The sequence below is a fragment of the Coenobita brevimanus genome, chromosome 70 (genome assembly GCF_032717465.1).
Source record: "Coenobita brevimanus isolate Jiangsu-jjx chromosome 70, ASM3271746v2, whole genome shotgun sequence".
In the NCBI taxonomy this organism is placed as follows: Eukaryota; Metazoa; Arthropoda; class Malacostraca; order Decapoda; family Coenobitidae; genus Coenobita; species Coenobita brevimanus.
Genome location: NC_137023.1, coordinates 37,565,147 through 37,578,980, shown reverse-complemented (window position 1 = coordinate 37,578,980; position 13,834 = coordinate 37,565,147).

Genomic DNA, 13,834 nt, shown 5'->3' with positions numbered 1-13,834 from the left:
AATGCGGCCCGGGGAGGTACTGAAGGGGTTGAGGTGGGAGGATTTGGGGAGTTGTGAAAGGGTTGGGGTGGGAGGGGTTGGGAGGTTCTGAAGGGGTTGGGGTGGGAAGGGTTGGGAGGTTCTGAAGAGGCTGGGGTGGGAGGGGTTCAGAGGCAGCAGGAAGAGGCTTGAGATATGCCGGAACAATTATGGAAAATTGTTTAGGATTTTTAAATTGGAAAAAGCTGCACGATATAATACGGGAAAAGCTTCGGACATTAAAATAAAGGGAGGGTTTCAGACATCAGAGCACTGGAGAAAACTGGAAATCAGAGGGTGGGATAAAACAGAAGAATCATACCAGGGGAAAAAAAAAAGAAAAAAGAAAGCCCTAGGATTGTGAACTTAAGGAGGTTCTGGCACATTTAAAGACTGAGGGAATTGTTAATATGAAAAAACGCGCCAGAAATAATATTACGTTGGTCTGCAAAAAGACATAATGCATTTAATGTCTTTATAAAGAAGATCATTTTATCTCTATCAGATATCAAACTTCGCGTAACTGTCTGTTCCGGGCATTTCACCTCAAGAAGTACTCTCGAAGATTGCGCACGACGTCGTGTGCGAAATGACAGCACGAGTGAAGTGGAATGGAATGAAATGGGGAGGAATGGAATGAGGAAGAGGGAATGGGCTGCGGGAATGGAATGGACTGGGGTAAGAGGGAATGGAGTGGGACTGAGGGGGTGTGGAGTTTGGTGAGAAGGAAGAAGTGATGTACAGTGAGAGGGAGGAAGCCGAGTTGGGTAAGAGGGAGAGTCTGGTGTGGTGGGGGTGGGGGAGCTCCGGGAATTAGGAGCTTTGGAACTGAACTCTGGAAGTACTGTTGAAGTTAGGAAGACCCCAGGGATTTGGCTGAAGGGAGAGGGAGGAAGAGCTGAGGGGTGGGGAGGTGTAGAAGAGAGGAGGGGAAAAAGACGAAATGGGAGCTGATGGGCTATGGGGGTGGTGAAGGAGGTTGACGAGGCGTGTCTTTAAGGGGAGGGGGAGGGGTCGGAAAGAAGAGGGAATTCCTGGATAGGTAGATGAAAGGTAAAGAAGAAGGTTGGAGAGGGGACTAAAATTTACAAAAAGGGTTCGTGAGGCCTGGGGGGAGACGAGGGGGAAGAATGGGGTGTGGCCTTTTTTAACTGCATGTCAAGGAGGGTGGGAGCGCCCTAGGGGACATCAGTCTAGTCTTTTCTGTATCCCGCCCAACGCGGTCTGATATTAGGGTCATAATTTAAGTACGAAGACTGAACTCTGAATAATAAGGTACAATAAACATCTTGTATGATGATGTAAACTCGTCTGTGATCAAACTGTCGGAAGATTGCTGGGTCTCCAAAATGTGTACAGCAAGACCTACTGTGCGTGGAGTGAGGCTCGTCGCTTGCAAAACAGCTCTTAGATCATTATAGTTCTTTTATACTAACCTGACCTAGCTTTCCGTCCTTTTGCAGCTTACTTAACGTAGCTCAGTGGCAGCAAAAGTGCTACGGCTCTCCATCATTTCCACAGCACTTCTTCATGATTAACATCATACTCTAGTGCTAATCTATGGTTACAACTCAGCATTCAAGGTGGAAAGGTGGCAATTTTAGGCAACGCTAGAGTAAAAACAGTGTAGCCTTCGGTAGGAGAACTGCCTTCCAAAGATACCCATGCACTGCCCTGTACTGAGCTGACTACGTAGTGCTGACCGTGTGCTGAGTGCTGCAGAGGAAAGGCATGACAGACACGCCGTTTATGGATTCACTAAAATTCCATTAGCACTAATTACCACGTTAATTCTCCACTGACAAACGTTATGCCGCCCCTATTATTTCCAGGCATAATCCTCTGCAGCCAAAAACAGCTGTAGATTTGGCGTGCTAATAGGAGGCCTGTGTACCACCAAAAGTTGGGATCATTGGTACTACACTAATTGACACAGGAATTATTTGTAACTTATCGCCTTTCCACAATTAAGCCTCCCAATCTCTCTCTCTCTCTCTCTCTCTCTCTCTCTCTCTCTCTCTCGTACACTTTTCCAGGCCCCCATTGTTCTCCCTCACCCTCCAACCATCACTGAGCTCTACTTCATTGCTCCACCTACATTTCTTCTCTCCTTTGGCGTCATAATCATTTTCTCCGAATTTCTTTATTGATCTTTATTATTTCAGCTCATTTTTCTTATGGCTTTCTCTTTATTTTCTTTACTGCTCCAATTTTTACTGCTCATATTTCTCACACCTGTCTTTTTTCCTATTTTGTTTTTAATTTTCTTTGTACGTTTCTTCATTCGTCGTTCTGTATGTTTTTTTTTGTTTTTTTTTTGCCTTCATTGATTCTTTTCTTTGTTCATACGATTACTTTTTCTTGTTTCCATTTTATATTCCTTCCCTTCTTACTTCTTTTCCCTTCTGTTTTTTTTAGTGTTCCCATTTTATTACTTTCCTTTCCCCTTTATATTTTTTCATTAGTTCCCCCTGCGCCCTTGACCATTCCTCCGATCTATTAATTCCGTTTTCTTTGACCTGTGTTTTTTTTTTTCCCCTCCAGTCAAGGAATTCAGTTTTCTTTGACCTGTATTCTCGTTTTAAGTAGTGTGTGTGTGTGTGTGTGTGTGTGTGTGTGTGTGTGTGTGTGTGTGTGTGTGTGTGTGTGTGTGTGTGTGTGCGTTTTATTATTTTATGATTGGTGAGATGTCTGTCTTCATTCATTCTTCAATCTGTATCACGTATTTCACCATCACCTTTTTTTTCCTCTGCACCATGTCTCTCCTTTTTTGTCTCGCTTCACTGAGCAAAAAAAAAAAAAAAAAAAGTAAAGAAGCGATAAAAAAACAAAAACGAAAAACTTGGAACCCTGTAAGCTTGTCACAAACTTTACTTAGATTTTTTTCTCTTTTTCAGCTCACTCCACGAAGCTCAACGGCAGTAAAAGACTATAATGTACCTCAACATCCTTTACACGGCATTTCTTCGTGACTAGCATCATATTCTAGCGTTACTCTCTCTTTACAACTCAACATTTAAGATTTAAGGACGGCAATTTTACGCCAAGTTTAATGAATACAGACCCAGGTTAAGTTCTCTCAACCAAGTGACAAAGTACAGACAGGCCAGCGTTGACAGAAACCCAAACCAAAACCGTGGAGAACCAGGAAACATAAATCTACTCAGTTTCAGAAGCGTGACGGGTGAAGAAGATACAGAAATCCAGTAGAGACTCTAAACCTGACATTTTAGCGTACATGGAAACCGATAAATCCATATAATATTCTAAAACCTGGAAGCGGGGAGAACCTGGAAGCACAGAAATCCGATAAGCTCCTCGACACGGGGAAATGGCTTTAGATAGCAGGGGGTCTTAGGATCAAATGCGGCCCGGGGAGGTACTGAAGGGGTTGAGGTGGGAGGATTTGGGGAGTTCTGAAAGGGTTGGGGTGGGAGGGGTTGGGAAGTTCTGAAGGGGCTTAGGTGGGAGGGATTGGGAGGTTCCGAAGGGGCTGGGGTGGGAGGAGTTGGGAGGTTTTGAAGAGGTTAGGGTGGGAGGGGTAGGGAAGTTCTGAATGGGTTCGGGTGGGAGAGGTTGGGAGGTTCTGAAGGGACTGGGGTGGGAGAGGCTATGAGGTTCTGAAAGGGTTGAGGTGGGAGGGGTTCAGAGGCAGCAGGAAGAGGCTTGAGATATGCCGGAATAATTGTGGAAAATTGTGCAGGATTTTTAAAGAGGAAAAAGCTGCACGATATAATACGGGAAGAGCTTCAGAAATTAAAGGAAAAGGAGGGCTTCAGACATCAGAGCACTGGAGAAAACTTTGGAAATCAGAGGGTGGGATAAAACAGAAGAATCATACCAAGGAAAAAAAAAAAACTAGAATTGTGAACTTAAGGAGGTTCTGGCACATTTAAAGACTAGGAGAATAGGTAATATGAAAAAAGGCGTCAGAAATAATATTACCGGTACGTTGGTCTGCAAAAAGACATAATGCATTTAATATCTTTATAAAGAAGATCATTTTATCTCTATCAGATATCAAACTTCGCGTAACTGTCTGTTCCGGGCATTCACCTCAAGAAGTACTCTCGAAGCCTGAGCACGACGTCGCGTGCGAAATGAGAGCACAAGTGAAGTGGAATGAAATGGAATAGGGAGGAATGGAATGAGGAAGAGGGAATGGGCTGCGGGAATGGAATGGACTGGGGTGAGAGGGAACGGAGTGGGATTGACGGTGTGTGGAGTTGGGTGAGAAGGAAGAAGTGAAGTAGGGTGAGAGGGAGGAAGCGGAGTTGGGTGAGAGGGAGAGTCTGGTGTGGTGGGGGTGGGGGAGCTCCGGGAATTAGGAGCTTTGGAACTGAACTCTGGAAGTACTGTTGAAGTTAGGAAGACCCCGGGGATTTGGCTGAGGGGAGAGGGAGGAAGAGGTGGGGGGGGGAGTGGGGAGGTGTAGAAGAGAGGTGGGGGAAAAGACGGAATGGGAGCTGATGGGCTATGGGAATCGTGAAGGAGGTTGATGAGGCGTGTCTTTAAGAGGAGGGGATGGGATCAGAGAAAAGAGGGGATTCCAGGACAGATAAATGAAAGGTAAAGAGGAAGGTTGGGGAGGGGACTGAAATTTACCAAAAGGGTTCGTGAGGCCTGGGGGGAAGGGAGACGAGGGGGAAGAATGGGGTGTGGCCTTTTTTAACTGCATGTCAAGGAGGATGGGAGCGCCCTAGGGGACATCAGTCTAGTCTTTTCTGTATCCCGCCCAACGCGGTCTGATATTAGGGTCATAATTTAAGTAAGAAGACTGAACTTTGATAAATAAGATACAATAAACATCTTGTATGATGATGTAAACTCGTCTGTGATCAAACTGTCGGAAGATTGCTGGGTTTCCAAAATGTGTACAGCAAGACCTACTGTACGTGAAGTGAGGCTCGTCGCTTGCGAAACAGCTCTTAGATCATTGTAGTTCTTTTATACTAAGTTGGCCTAGCTTTCCGTCCTTTCGCAGTTTATTTAACATAGTTCAGGAGCAGTAAAAGACTGTGCTGTGGCTCTCCGTCCTTTCCATAGCACTTCTTCATGATTAAGATTATATTCCAGTGCTAATCTATCGTTACAACTCAGCATTCAAGGTGGAAAGGTGGCAATTTTAGGCAAAGCTAAAGTAAAAACAGTTTAGCCTTCGGTATGAGAACTGCCTTCCAAAGATGCCTATGCACTGCCCTGTACTGAGCTGACTACGTAGTGCTGACCGTGTGCTGAGTGCTGCAGAGGAAAGGCATGACAGACACGCCGTTTATGGATTCATTAAAATTCCATTAGCACTAATTACCACGTCAATTCTCCACTGACAAACGTTATGTCCCTCGTATTATTTCCAGGCACAATCCTCACCAGCCAAAAACAGCTGCAGATTTGCCGTGCTAATAGGCGGCCTGTGTACCGCCAGATGTTGGAATTACTGGTACTACACTAATTGACACAGGAATTATTTGTAACTTATCGCCTCTCTAGAATTATGCCCTCAAAACTGTTCTCTCTCTCTCTCTCTCTCTCTCTCTCTCTCTCTCTCTCTCTCTCTCTCTCTCTCTCTCTCACAAATATCGATATTTCTTTCATTCATACATTTATCACATTCTCTTTCCACACATACCCCTATGACACCCTGTACATTCCACATTCATATACCTTCTGTGTCACTTAGTCCTTCCAGACTCATCCTCCTTTCATCACATCAACACATTCCGTACCATAAGATCCCAGATCCTCCCGCCATTCTTCAACATATTCCCCTTTACCTTAGTTACGCATTCTCTTTACAACCACCTTCGCATATCATCTCTCCTTATAGCCACAAGTCATCATCTTCCGTCTTTAAAATCAGCCATCCCTTCCCACACCTGTCTTATTTACCCAAACATCTCTACTGCCCCACAACCTGTCCCTCGCCCACACCTCTCTATTGCCCCACACCCTGTCCTTCGCCCACACTTTTCCTCCACACCCTTCCACGCTCACTCCCACACATCGTCCCACAGCTTTATTGCACGTTCCCACCCTCTGTGTCTCACTCCCCCACACATCTCTGTCTCACGACTGCTCCCATATGCCTGTCACACCTCCCACAGCACTACACCCTCCCTCCAATGACCCTCTACCCAACACACCCACAATCTCAACCACACTCATACCCACATTCACACTCACACCCACACCCCTCCTCCCACAACCGTCTCGCCTCCTCCTACATCAGCAGTCTGAACGAGGTGCATGACGTGACAGATTACAGCCAAGCGCGGAGCCCCGTATTATCCGTATGAGGCTGAGATTAATGGCTCTATTATTGTAACCCACCCGACTTACAAACAAGCAGTGCTTTTGTGTCCCCTGGTGGTGATGTCAGTGGGGGAATTACTGTGATGGATCCGACTGCATTGTTCTGGTCTGACTAGCTGACTATTATGATGGTTATGGATGACTGATACGGGCCCTGGATGTGGGGGTGAGAGAAGGTGCACTTTTCGGCTTCCTTCCTGCCCGTTTCCACACCAGTAATATCCCATGCCAAATTAGTTACATAAAAAATCAGTTGATGTTATGCTACTCCATACAGCACCACTACTTTCATACTCCTAAAGAAATTATAACTACTGGTACTCCTACTGTTTCACTACTACATTACTGTGTCAACAAACGGCAAACTACAAAACGTATGTATCAATCGTGTAATTTCTTCCTTTGCGGAGCTATACCTTTGCCATCTTTGAGAACACACACACACACACACACACACACACACACACACACACACACACACACACACACACACAACCAACCAAACAACACCGCCTCCACACACACAAAACACTCCACACACACTGAAAAATAGACACACACATACGAATACACACACACACACACACACACACACACACACACACACACACACACACACACAAAGATAAAAAAAAAAAAAAGACAATTTAATCTATTAGCAATTCACCCTCCATCTTTAAAAAATTATGATATTAAATGAGAAACTGAAAAAATTAATAGAAGAAACGTGACATAAAAATCGGGGTCTGACTGAAGTGGAGGGCCAGCATCGAAGTGAAAGGACGGAGTGAAAGGATGAGACGAGGAATTCTGTAAAATGTGGAAGCTGAGCCAACACGGGGGAATATTTTTTTTTCACGATATTTTTTTGCGATATTTTTCCCCTCCCTGCTCCTCTTCCTGTTCCTGCTCTTTCACTTTCACGTTATTTTTTGGAACGAGTTTATGATCGAGGAGGTTTTTTTCATATTTTAACTCAGCCGACTTTCCTCTCTCTCTCTCTCTCTCTCTCTCTCTCTCTCTCTCTCTCTCATCTACGAGTATATTTTCCTCTCATCCCCTCTTACCTATTCACGTCTCATTCACGTCTCCTTTATCCTTTGTACCTACTCTCTTGTGTGTGTGTGTGTGTGTGTGTGTGTGTGTGTGTGTGTGTGTGTGTGTATTCATGAAAGTTACGAGGCAGTCATACAAAGGTTAGATAGACAGTGTATATACGTAAACATACAGGTACACCGACATACATAATAACAGGTTAATGTATCATACGTTACAACACTTGTGCTTAGTCTATAAATATATAAATACACACCAGATATTGGCCATAAAAGAGTCGAACACTTTTAAATACACCATCAAACCAGAATTCGGTCTTTTGTAACTTAAAGCAAATTTTCAATCATATGTATAATTTCGAACAAACCTGCTGTTACCCCACGCACTGACTGTTTTCTGTAATATTCATGAGGGGACGCATCTGCAATATACCCTAAGCACAAGTCAGGTACAGTTTTGCTTATACATACTTTTATCTTTACTCGTACAGCTTCCATACTTCACAAACTAGAAAATATATACTGAAGTGAATAATAAGACTATGACTTACGGGACCTGTACTTAGTTGCTTTGCAGACTCATTTATCGCAAAAACTGGTTAGGATCCTTTACTAATACGTCCCCTGGAGAATAAATAAGGAAGTGAAGTGGTTAATCCTTTGGTGTATTCCAGGTATTGAATTTATGCTTGATTCCGCCGGCTAAAGTACGTGCTTGAGGGTGGAGTGGAGGACCAAGTCAATGGCGAGTTGAAAGGGACGCTGAGGGCAAGGATGAAAGACAGCATGAGGGTGCTGTCGAGGGTAAGGGTGAGGAGTGTAGTGAGGGTGAGATAATGAGGATGATGATGAGAGAGAGAGATCCACGCACAACAGAGTCAATTATAAGTCGAAGGGAACCACAATGAGCCAATATGCTCAGACTTACTAGCAGATTACAGAACCTGAGCGAGGGATGGAGAGAGAGAGAGAGAGAGAGAGAGAGAGAGAGAGAGAGAGAGAGAGAGAGAGAGAGAGAGAGAGAGAGGACTTAAAGAGATATCCGATGGCTCTCTTTTCCACACAGAGGCCAGATTAATGGGTCGGAAAGTCGTCAAAGCCTTCACCCTTGTCTTCCTCTTCTCTCTCTCTCTCTCTCTCTCTCTCTCTCTCTCTCTCTCTCTCTCTTCACTTTTTCTCTCCTTCCTCTCTCTTTTTTCTCCCGCTATTTTTCTCCCGTTCTCATAACCTGCTCTCGTGTCTCCATTTATCACGCCTAACATCTTCTCACAACCCCTCCGTCACTCTGCCTCCTCATTCTTTCCAGCCAGGCTCGTTTCTCACTCACTCTTCAGTTTCCTCGCTAATTTTTCCCACTCTCTCCTTTTTATTCCTTAGTCCTTCTTTCCACCCTTTATTCTCCCCTCCCCCCTCTCTATCTATCTGTCTATCCATCTATATGTCTATCTCCTTCTCTCCCTTTCCATCACCATCCCTCATGAACAAACCCACGCTACAGCTTCGGAAAAAATGCCTCATGAATAACTAGCCATTGTAAAAACTGACTTAAAACTTCTATGAGACGTAAAACGGTCTGTCTATCTAACTATCTACCTATCTATCAATCTATCTACATATTATCTATCCATCAATCTGTCTATCCATCCATCTATTTCTGTCTATCTATCCATCTGTCTATCTATCTACCTGTCTATCTATTCATCCATCCATCTATCCATTTATCTGTCTCTTTCCCCCTCCATCACATTCCCCTTAAGATGAAAACCTGACCATGAATTCCAAAAAACACCCATAAATAACCATCAGAACCCGGAGCTACGTAAATCTTATCACTGAACCCTTAATTAAAATAAAGAATGGTATTGTTGTTGTTGCAGTGCAGGATTCCTTGCAAGATTTACTCGTTACTGTGACAGAGGTGCTCGGAGGGAGGACTGAACTTGGAGAGAATGGCGTTTAGCGTGAGAGTGTTTGAAATGCGTGTGTTTAGGATGTGTGTGCTTGAGGTGAGTGTGTTGAAACTGAAATCTTTGGAGTGAGTGTGTCTGAAGTGTATTTAGAACTAGTGTTTTAGGAATAAGGGGTTTGGAGTGTGTATATTTAGTAAGTGTCTGAAGTTTATTTGCAATGAGTGTGTTCAAAATAAGTGTGGTTGGAATGACTGTATTTAGAGTGAGTGTGTTTGGAGTAAGAGTTTGATGTTAGATACTGTGCTTACAGAGTGTTTGGAGTGAGTGTGTTTGGAGTGAATCTGTCAGCAGAAAGTGTATCTGAGGTGCGCCTGGAGTGAGTTTTTGGGGTGAGTGTTTGGAGTAAGGGTGTCTTTCGAGTGAATGTTTGGCCCGCGCGCGCGTGTGTGTGTGTGTGTGTGTGTGTGTGTGTGTGTGTGTGTGTGTGTGTGTGTGTGTGTGTGTGTGTGTGTGTGTGTGTGTGTGTGTGTGTGTGTGTGTGTGTGTGTGTGTGTGTGTGTGTGTGTGTGTGTGTGTGTGTGTGTGTGTGTGGAATGCCTGCTGCTGTAGGGCGTGATCGGGTAATTAGGTCGGTTGTGTGAGCCGTCAGCCAGTAATCACCCGGCTAATGTGCTCCACTGATTGGTTATCCAGAGCGGCTTGTGGGATGGCGTGTCACTCCCTGGCTTACATAATACCTCTCTCTCTCTCTCTCTCTCTCTCTCTCTATCTCTCATTTAACAGGCCACGGAGAAAGTTAATTTCCTCTGCCACCCTCAACTACCCTGCTTAATGACTGTCCTCCTGTAATGTCCTTGGCTTTCTCTCCTTTTCTTTTATTTTTCTGATGATTTTTACGAGGCATGAGAGAAATCGAAGTAAAAAAAAAAAAAGGAAAAGGAAAACAGGGATGAAAATTGAAGTAAATGGAAAATAATTACAGAAACGACAGTAAAGGGAAAACTCGTCAAAATTTAAGTACAAGAAAATTCATCCTAAGCTCACCATATCGTTAAAACCATACCCATAAACCGCAAGTAAACCACAGTGATTTTAAATAGGGAGGAAGGGAGGAAGAACCTGGTGTGATAATTCTCCTTAATCTGTTATCTAAATTACCGCAATAAATTGGTTCCCGTAAGTAAATTACCCCGGAGGGAAATGAGGGGAGAAGAGAGCAGGAGGTCAGTAGGAGGGAAGGAAGTAATGGGATTGGGAGCGGGAATGCATGAGAAGGGAGGAGGAATGGAGGGGAAAACAAGAGGATGCATAAGAAATGCAGAACAGGTGTGGAGGAGGATGAATAGAAGAAAGTTAGAGAGAGAGAGAGAGAGAGAGAGAGAGAGAGAGAGTGCACAGGAACTGCTGATAACAAGAGACCTATTGGTGAGAGAGGAAGACAAGAGATAAAAGAGGTAACGATGGAGGGAAACAACGAAAGAGGGATTAGTGGGTGAGGGGAGAGGGGATGATAAAAACAGAATTATTCACAGGAGAGAAGGAGATAGAAGAAGAGAGGGACTGAGCAGGATAGGACGGGGGGAGAGAGCAGAATGGAGGCGGTACTTGTATGCTGAAAACACACACACACACACACACACACACACACACACACACACACATGCCATGGAGTGGATGATAAAAACACTGATGTCTGGAAAATGATAGCGACTATGGATAAAGAAAATGTGACTGAGAAAACAGAAGGAAAATAAAAAGAGATGAAGGATGAGTACGAGACACACACACAAGAACCGTAATCCATTCACACATGATTATAAATAACTGGGACAACAGAGGTCCCTTAATAAATGAATAAACACCCAATTAAGCCCTTCTCTATTTCGTCACCACTGTATGAAGGAGGTTATACTAGTGTGTGTGTGTGTGTGTGTGTGTGTGTGTGTGTGTGTGTGTGTGTGTGTGTGTGTGTGTGTGTGTGTGTGTGTGTGTGTGTGTGTGTGTTTCAATTTCTCGTAACTATGAGCACCTGGGCCTCTCTGCACGCCACACCCAACTATCCAACCAGTCTTTGTCAAGGTGTATCTTCTTTTAATCTGGTAAGTGTTTATTGCTCCTGCGCGTAGTATCGTTCTTCTATTAATCCTTACAGTCAGAGAACATCATGCCTATTTTACCCTGACTACCTCCAGGCCACTATATTCAGCGTTAGAGAGAGATTTTGTGGAGAAAGGTTATGAATAGTCTCCGTTAACCTCATCTTAAACACACGTTCCTTCCAATGCTGAATAAAATCGTCTGGTGGTGGCAAAAATAAAACAGAAATCCCGTCAATTTAGAAAGTGGGATTATTATTATTATTATTATTATTTATTTTTTAATTATTACTTACTTTCCATATCCTGCCAGATCTCACTAATGACCTTCTTTTGCTGTTTCTCATGCCCGTATTCTCGACTCTTGAGGAAGCTCCCTAACAACTTTTCCTATGCGATTTACCTTGCTTTTATTACACCTTAATTTTCTCCTCTGTATTACATAAATCCTTCCAATATCACCATACTCTGCATAAATAACATATAAAAGGATGTTAACCAGCCATATCCAAAAATAAATTACTAAGGAAGAGGTGTTAGGGAGCTTCCTTAACCAGCGAGAATTCAAACCAGTCCTTTTTTTTTTTTTTTTTTTTTTTTTTTTTTTTTTTTTTTTTAATCCCGTCATCTCACATGTTCGATTCATATTTATTTATGCTAAGTTACTGTTACATTATTTATCCTCTCTCTCTCTCTCTCTCTCTCTCTCTCTCTCTCTCTCTCTCTCTCAACGAAGCTATCAACTGCTGTAAAATGGAGGGTAAACTATTCGAAAATACAAAATAAATATATGAAGTCATAAATAGTTAAAGAAAAGAGGGAAGGGGAGGAAAGGAAAAATAAACATGAACACGCCTCTCTCTCTCTAAAAAAAAAAAATACAGGTGAAGGAGAGTTGTGTGTGTGTGTGTGTGTGTGTGTGTGTGTGTGTGTGTGTGTGTGTGTGTGTGTGTGTGTGTGTGTGTGTGTGTGTGTGTGTGTGTGTGTGTGTGTGTGTGTGTGTGTGTGTGTGTGTGAGAGAGAGAGAGAGAGAGAGAGAGAGAGAGAGAGAGATAAACAGTGAAGGAAAAAGTGGAGCTGGAAAACACCTCTCCAGCCCTCTACTCCCCCTCTCTTCCCCTTCCCTCCTCTACCCTCTCTCTTACTCTCTCTCTCTCTCTCTTTCATTTATCTCTTCTCAGCCCTCTCTCCGAACCGTCTCCCTCACTTCCCTATCAATCGTCCTACTTACCTTGATTTTTTTTAATATGATGACCTATTTCTCTTTGCTGATTCCAGACAATTTTATTCAGCTTAGAAAAAATGGGAGAAATGGAATTCCCCCGAGCTAAGCCCTGTATTGGACTATATAGCCCCGCTAGGGTTACAGGAGGGAGCTACCCCTCCCGGCACGGCAGCCCGGGCGAGGCTCGAACTTGCAATCCCCCGATCACAAGTCCAGCGCGCTACCACTGTGCTACCGCGCACCCCATTCAGCTTAGAAGAAACCCTGTTAAAGATAATGGAGACTATCTAACTCCATCATAAAAGGCTATTCCTATGCTGAATAAAATCGTCTGATGGTAGTAAAAAACAAACATGAAAAAAGCCCTCTAACTGAAATGGTGAAAGCCATCCTGTAATGCTTATTCTTCCTCCTTTATCTTCGGTCTCCCTACCTTCCCGTTTCCTTTCACCCTTCTCTAACTCTATAGTCACTCACTCCCCTCCTACACACTCTTCCTTCCAGTGTATACTTCCTCCAGTCATTCCTTCCTCCAGTATACTCATTCCTCTAGTTTATTCTTTACTCTGGCGCATTCTTTCCTCCACAGCATTCTTTTCTTCTGTACTTTCCTGCAGTACATTCTTTCCTCCAATTTATTCTCTCTTCCAGTGTATTCTTTCCTCCAACGCTTCACGTAGTCTTCTCTCCTCCTCCATATCTCCCATCCGTCCTTCACTCCCAACCCATTCACCTCTCTCCTCTCCCCATCCCTTCCTCCGATGACTTCCTCCAAGGCATTCTTTCCTCCAGCACTTCTCTTAACCTACGCCCCCATTCCTAACACACCTCCTGCCTCCTCCATGCTCCCTCCCTCCCCGTCTGAGGTGAAATGATCCATAAACTCTTAAAATCAGGAGGAAGTTTGCTAGACGGGGAAGGATTTACGAGACATAAGGCCCTGCTTCACTTTATGACCCTCCTCTTCCCCTCCCTCATCCCTAGTCACTATCCCCCTCTCCCTCCTTTCTCGTGACCCTCGCCCCCTCCATGTAAACTTCTCACCATATCCTCCAACATCTTCTCCGCTCACTGGCAGCCCTTCCTCCCCTTCATTTGATTCCCCTCCCTCTACATAACACTTCTATACCGGCATGCCCCTCATCCCTCCCCTCTCACCACCAGCTTGCCCCTTCTTGCGACCCTTTCCTCCATGCAACCCCCCTGCATGTCCCCCCT